Genomic DNA, 7,058 nt, shown 5'->3' on the forward strand with positions numbered 1-7,058 from the left:
CAGGCTCCAGGCTTGATACAGAGCCTCGTCACTCAGGGAGGGGTCAGATTAAGCTTTAAAGAGGACTAGTTTCATCCCCAGTAATATTTGTAGTTGTGCAAGTTTGGATGCAGTAATGATGAATCTCATGCTTTGAACACAGACCCAGCCCCTGTAAGGGTCAGGAGGGAAATGGTCCCCATTCATAGTACGTAGCATAGAGCCTCTGTTCATTGTGGAGAATGGGGCCCTAGTTTCCCAGGAAGCACCAGCTTTTGCCTTTGCTGGAGAAAGAAGATAAGACTGAATGGATCCACGATCTGGTATGTCAAATCTGAGTCCTGTAGTATCTTCTGTTAGAATGGCTGCCCCTCTCCCAGGCGGCTAGGCTAGTCAGGACCAGTGTTTCGTTAGTGTGTAATCCTTTCTATTGTTTTGTGGGTGTGTTATTCTGACTGGTGGTTTTTCTTTCTTTAAGACCTTAGCAAATCTTGTGCTTTGCAGAGCCGGATCACCTTCGCAGCAGGAGGCATGCAGATGTGCCAGGTGCAGGAGATCGGTTAGAACAGGATACCCTTGGCCTCCTGGGTCAAGTTGCAGGTTTCCAGAGTTAATCTCCTGTGGTACATATATGCACTTGGACAGGGGCCCTCCAAGAAGCCCAAGCTACTTAGGTAAAATGGAGCAAACTCATCATGGGTGTATGTAGGTTGACTTCAATGGAATTCTCCTAGGGATGAGTTTGCCCTGATGTGTGTTAGTAAAGACACATGGTGAACAAGTCCAGCTCTTCCAGGTCTGTCCACATATTGATGTCTTGGGGCTTTCAGCTGATACAGCACATTTCCTACATTTCTTTCCAAGGTAGGTCCAGTAGAACACAATCCAGATCTATCCACACGTGCATATCTTTGAAAACGGTGATTTTCCACAGAATATCATTCATTTTTCACCAGTAGATGTCAAAGCACTTCACAAAGGAGATCAGTATCTTTATTCCCACTTTACAGATGGGAGTGGGGTATTGAGACCCAGGAAAGTTAAAGGTAGTTTCCCATGGTTAGTCAGCAAGCCAGTGGCAGAGGTGGGAATAGAATCCAGGTCTCCTGAGTCCTAGTCCAGTGCTCTACCATCCTACAGTGAAGAGAAATTGGCCTGGATGTGCTAATGGCAACATCACACAATGACACCTGGCATAACGTGGTCTGCACAGAGTAAATGTGGGCATGAAAAACTCAAGTAATCTACTTGCCCAAAGTGTCCATGTTTTGCACAGACAGGTGAAGGTGATGGGGTGCAAATCGCACACTGGCACTGAAAGGGTTAGGGGGAACTGGAGAGCTCAATGAAGAGACCTGGTTGCACTTGGAGAGTGGGCTTGGCCCAATGAAGGATGAGGCCCAGCTAGGGAGGAGCTGGGTGGGTCCTGCAAAGGAAGGAGTTCTGGGCAGAAGCGGGGAGAGGGGAGCTTTGGGATTCTCCCTGGAGAATAATCTCTGATAAAGGGTCAGGAGAGAAACAGAGCAGCCACTGGGGTGGAGCAAGCTCTGGTGGTGAGCACTGATATAAGGGCAGGTCTGGACATCCATGGAGAGCACCCTGGGAGGTGTTCAGTCAAGGAATGGAGCAGGGGTAACTGGAGAGGGTGAAAGGTTCTGCCTTCTAGAATGGTTACCATGGTACCAAGGATTTGTTTAGCCTGGGGCAAACATATCTGTTCCTCACTACTTTACTGTAGCCATCTGGCCTTGCCCCATCACAGTGCGTAGGGCACTGGACTGGGATTCCTGCAGGCATGGATACTACTCACAGTTCTTCCACCGGCCTGCTGTATGACCTCAACTCTCTGTGCCTCTGTTTCCCTTCCTACACACTGTCTGTCTTGTCTATTTAGACTGTAAGCCGTTGTGTGTATGTATAAGATCCAGTACAATGGGGCACCAATCTTCCCTGGAGTTCCTACATGCTACCTTAATACTATTTTGGGAGAGCAGAATTTAAGTTGATTAACTACATTTCTTTTTCAGTTAGGTTTTAAAAAAAATGTCAGAGCTAGAGGGTATTGCTCAGTGGGCAATTAAGAGCAGACTGTTTAAATGGACACACCATCCACTTGTCTTCTAGTACATGAACACAACAAAGTTAACGTCTGGTACCAAACTTATCCTGGACCCCCGCTCCCTACCCATCCCTTCCTTCATCCAGCAGGTTTTGTGGTTTAACAAATCACAGTCTCCTGTTTTATAAACATGTTTCTCTCTCTCTGCTTTGGAAAAGACACACTCAAACCAGCAGAGGAAACAGACCAATTTAATTGACTCTACAGAAGAAAGAGCAAAACTGACTAAACATAAAGGCTCAGATCCTCAAGGTATTTATGTACCTAACTCCCACTAAAATCAGTGGGAGTTTGGTGCCTAGACACCTTTCTGGATTTAGGCCAAAGTGCTATCAAATGCACAAAGCAAAGCTACCAAAAATAGAGATGACTGTGTCCTTTTTACCTCTGGTTTCTTTCAACTGTAACAATGGTAGATGTTACCTCTGCCTTAGCGCGGATATGTTGACCATGTCCTTTTAACCTGTGATTTTGAACATGACGTTGCATGTCAGATTAGGTGTGCAGATCCACATACAAAAATGCTCTTTTCCTAGCTGCTTTCATGGGGAAATTTTCAAAGGCACATCAAGGATTTAGGAGCACAAGTCTCATTGCCGTTTGGTGGGACTTGTGCTCTTAAAAACTCTCAAGCTGTTTGGAAATCACCTCTATTTATTACGAAAATAAACCCATTTCTTAATGGCCTGGCACTTTGCTCAGTGCTTCACATGCATTATTTAGACATGAGATCTGCTTCCTTTCTTAATGGACACATGTTAGCATTGGCATGAGCCTCTTCTGTCTGAGCTATAAGAACTAGCCCTGTTATCCCATGGGCTGTAGCAGGCCACTACCAACAGGAAAGGAAGTGAGGTAGCTGAGACCTCATGCTGCAGCTTGTTGTGAATAGAGAGCTGCACTGTGAAGGGTCCCATGGCCACCCCACCTAGGAACCAGACCTGTTGGCCACTTCTGGGGTGCAGCACAGAGCTAGGACAGGTAGGGACTAGCCTGCCTTGGCTCCGCAGCACTGCTGACCAGGCTGTTAAAAGTCCGGTTGGTGGTGCTGACCGGAGCTGCCAGGGTCCCTTTTCGACTGGGTGTTCTGGTTGAAAACTGGACATCTGGTCACCCTAACCTGGGCCCTTGGGAGCCACACCCAGTGGCCTGTGTGGGGTGGAGGGGGGAAAGGGAAGGGAACCCAGGCCCACCCTATTCCACCAAGTTCTGACCCAGGGCCCTATGAAGCTGGTAAATCCTGTATTAATGGTTCAAGCATTGGCTTCTAACACCTTCCCTGGGTCACTTCCAGAGGTGAAAGTAAGCCATTACGCCCAGGTACAGCATACTGGCAAGAGCCGGTGTGCCCTACCGGGGCGTCCCAGCTTCCCCAGGCGGCAATTTAAAGGGTCTGGGGCTCCCAGCAGCAGCTGGAGCCCCTGGCCCTTTCAATTGCCACCAGAGCCCCACTGCTCGAGCCATGGGGTTGAGGCAGCAGGACTCCAGGGGTTATTTAAAGAGCCGGGGGTCCCACTGCCTCTACTGCCCTGGGCCCTTTAAATAGCCGCCAGAGCCCTGCTGCTGCTACCCCAGGGCTCCAGGGGCTATTTAAAGGGCCCAGGGCTCCCACTGCCTCAACAGTCCCAGACCTTTAAATGACCCCCGGAGCCGTGCTACCTGAGCTCTGGGGTAGTAGTGGCAGCTGGGGGCTCCAGCAGCAGTTTAAAGCGCCCGGGGAGGTAGTGGCAGCCAAGCCCTGGGCCCTTTAAACTGCTGTCAGAGCCCCTGGCTGCTGCTGCTACCCCGGTGCGGGAGGGAGAGGGCAATTACTGGTACAGGGTGGGCCGAGCCTGGCTCTGACGCCCCCCATTCCTGCCCCTTCTGCCCAAGGCATGTAACTGTGTGTTATATGCCTTATCAGTAGTGGTAGCCTCATGCATTTTCCCAAGGGACAGCCCCCTTAGGCCTTGCTCACAGAACGGAGTCACCCTGAGTGGAGGCACCTGGCATCACAAAAAAACCCCCCCAACACCCAACCCATGTAAGGAGGGGGAAGAAACCCCTCCAAGCTGCAAGCATGCCTCAGGGCAGAAGGCTACACCATTGTTACACTCTGCCAATTTTAACAACTTTTCATACAGCTGATCTGTGCTGGATCGAAGTCCCTAGTGGGGAAAGGGTCTGCACTAGGGCTGGTCAAACATCTTCCACTAAAACTGTGCTTTGAGAGACTGAATTAATTTTTTCATGAAAAAGTGAATGCAAAAAAATGAGACTTTCAGTTTTCAAATGTTGCTGCAGTGCCTCATAGAAGCTGTATTTCAGTGGCCTCACATCTCCATTTTCCTCCATGAGGCAGTCTCCTTGGATGGACGGCAGCTCTCATGGGATCAGGAGGCCCCCAAACTGTAACTTCTGTGAGGCCCCATGGCAGCATTTCCAGATAGAAATATTTTGTTTTGGGCCAAAATGTTAGTTTTTTGCCAAAAAATTGAAGTTTTCTGCCCACTCCTCCCACTCCCTTCTGGTTTTCACACTCCACTCCACTCTGTAGTCTGTTATCAATTCTCAGAGCCATTCTAAACAGCAAAGAGTCCTGTGGCACCTTATAGACTAACAGACGTATTGGAGCATAAGCTTTCGTGGGTGAATACCTCCTTCATCGGATGCATATATTCACCCACGAAAGCTCATGCTCCAATACGTCTGTTAGTCTATAAGGTGCCACAGGACTCTTTGCTGCTCTTACAGATCCAGACTAACATGACTACCCCTCTGATACTTGATTCCAAACATATTTACGCACCTCCTCAGTGCTGGCCACAGCCCTACGCTCTCCTGCTGGCATGAGCACTTCAGCCCCGGGTGTGCATTCCCCAAGGCTGCTGTGCATGTGTGCAAATGGGAAAGTAAACATTATGAGGAGTCTTTCATTCTCTGCCTGGCATATCCCCTGCTGAATGCCACATTCCAACAGGTACTTGGAACAGCGGCTTCAAGACACTCAATACAAGCGGGGCTGGGAAAGCCAAGTACTTAGAGGAGGATCAAAAGACCTGCCAGCTTGATAAGGTCTCTCTGGGCTCCTGCCAAGACCCATGAGCAGGCCAGCTGACTGAAGTATCTCCATAACATGCAACAGACACACTTCAGGAAGATTTATAGTTCTTACCAGACTGTGGTACAGCATACAAACAACTTTGCTTCAGTCCCTCAAGGAGCTCTATGGGGATCTCTATCAGAGTTCAAGTCAGTTTCCTCTCCCACATTCAGGAGTCTCCATTAGTCCTCATGGAGCTGAGCTGTAACTCAGGATCACTTCCCCTCTATTGGTATCTGTCTCTACTGTTTCCTAGACCCTTGCATACATTCTTTCAGCCTCCCTATTTTTCTAAATGTCCTTACATTCCATGTGGCTATGGTGATGTTGTCTCTTCCACGGATCCTCTTTGTTGGGGTTATACCAGTAGTATGCTTGTTGCGTCCGCCCTGGTGGGAGACAGATGGCATGGTCATTATTAACCCAGGCTGCGACCAATCCAGTATGGACATGGTTAACTTGCTCATCATATGGTGTGTCTTGGGCAAATTTCTAACCTGGCGGAGCCCATCTCTCTCCAGATAACCCCCTTTTAGTCACCTCTTATGACATGCAGGAGGAGCAGTGGGCCTATTCTGTCCCCGGACCCACAGGGGATGACTTGGCATAGGCTCATGAATTAGCCAGGCCTGATTTTCAGGAGTGCTCTGCATCCTCAATTCTCACGGAAGTCAGTGGAATTGAGGATGCTCAGCATTTCTGTTCTGTTTTGTTAAGAGAGAGAGTGAACCTGGCCCTTGTCACTGCTGCCACTGCTGGCAGAAGGATTAGAATGGAAAAATAACAAAGCCTGCATGCAAATCCCTGCCTCAGTTTCTTCATCTCTTCTAAGAGCCCTTGGGGTCTTATTTTTCTTCCAGGGGGTCCTGGATTCTTCCTTTCCTTCTCCACAGCCTTGTCCTTTTGTTCTGGTCTTCCCTCCCTCCCCACTTGCTGGAGAGAGCCCTTTTTAGAAACTTTCAATCTCCTCTATCAGCTGACTCCTGAGTTGCTTCAAGTTCCTTGTCAGGCGATTCATTGCTTATTTACAGCCTATCTAGGAGAAATGGACTTCAGTCAGCTCAATGTTCCAGTGTGCTTCCATTTGAATGGCGGATCATCTAGGTTAATGACCCTTGATTGTTCTTTACTGTTAACCCTTTGCTAGGAGTAAACTGAATCTCTGCTAATCCCAGGCCATGTCTACATCTAAAATTTTGCAGCGCTGGTTGTTACAGCTGTATTAGTACAGCTGTATAGGGCCAGCGCTGCAGAGTGGCCACACTTACAGCAACCAGCGCTGCAAGTGGTGTTAGATGTGGCCACACTGCAGCGCTGTTGGGCGGCTTCAAGGGGGGTTCGGGGAACGAGAGAGCAAACCGGGAAAGGAGACCTGCTTCGCCGCGGTTTGCTCTCGCGTTCCCCGAACCACCCTGCAAACCGCAGGGAAGGAGACCTGCTTGCTCGGGGGTTCGGGGAACGAGAGAGCAAACCGGGAAAGGAGACCAGCTTCGCCGCGGTTTGCTCTCGCGTTCCCCAAACCACCCTGCAAACCGCAGGGAAGGAGACCTGCTTGCTCAGGGTTCGGGGAACGCGAGAGCAAACCGGGAAAGGAGACCAGCTTGATTACCAGAGGCTTCCTCAGGTATGCTGGGATACCTGCTTATTCCACGGAGGTCAAGAAAAGCGCTGGGAAGTGTCTATACTTGATTACCAGCGCTGGATCACCAGCGCTGGATCCTCTACACCCGAGACAAAACGGGAGTACGGCCAGCGCTGCAAACAGGGAGTTGCAGCACTGGTGGTGCCCTGCAGATGTGTACACCTCCTAAGTTGCAGCGCTGTAACTCCCTCACCAGCGCTGCAACTTTCTGATGTAGACAAGCCCCCAGTCCAAGC

This window comes from Gopherus evgoodei, chromosome 8, assembly GCF_007399415.2.
Source record: "Gopherus evgoodei ecotype Sinaloan lineage chromosome 8, rGopEvg1_v1.p, whole genome shotgun sequence".
Classification (NCBI taxonomy): Eukaryota; Metazoa; Chordata; order Testudines; family Testudinidae; genus Gopherus; species Gopherus evgoodei.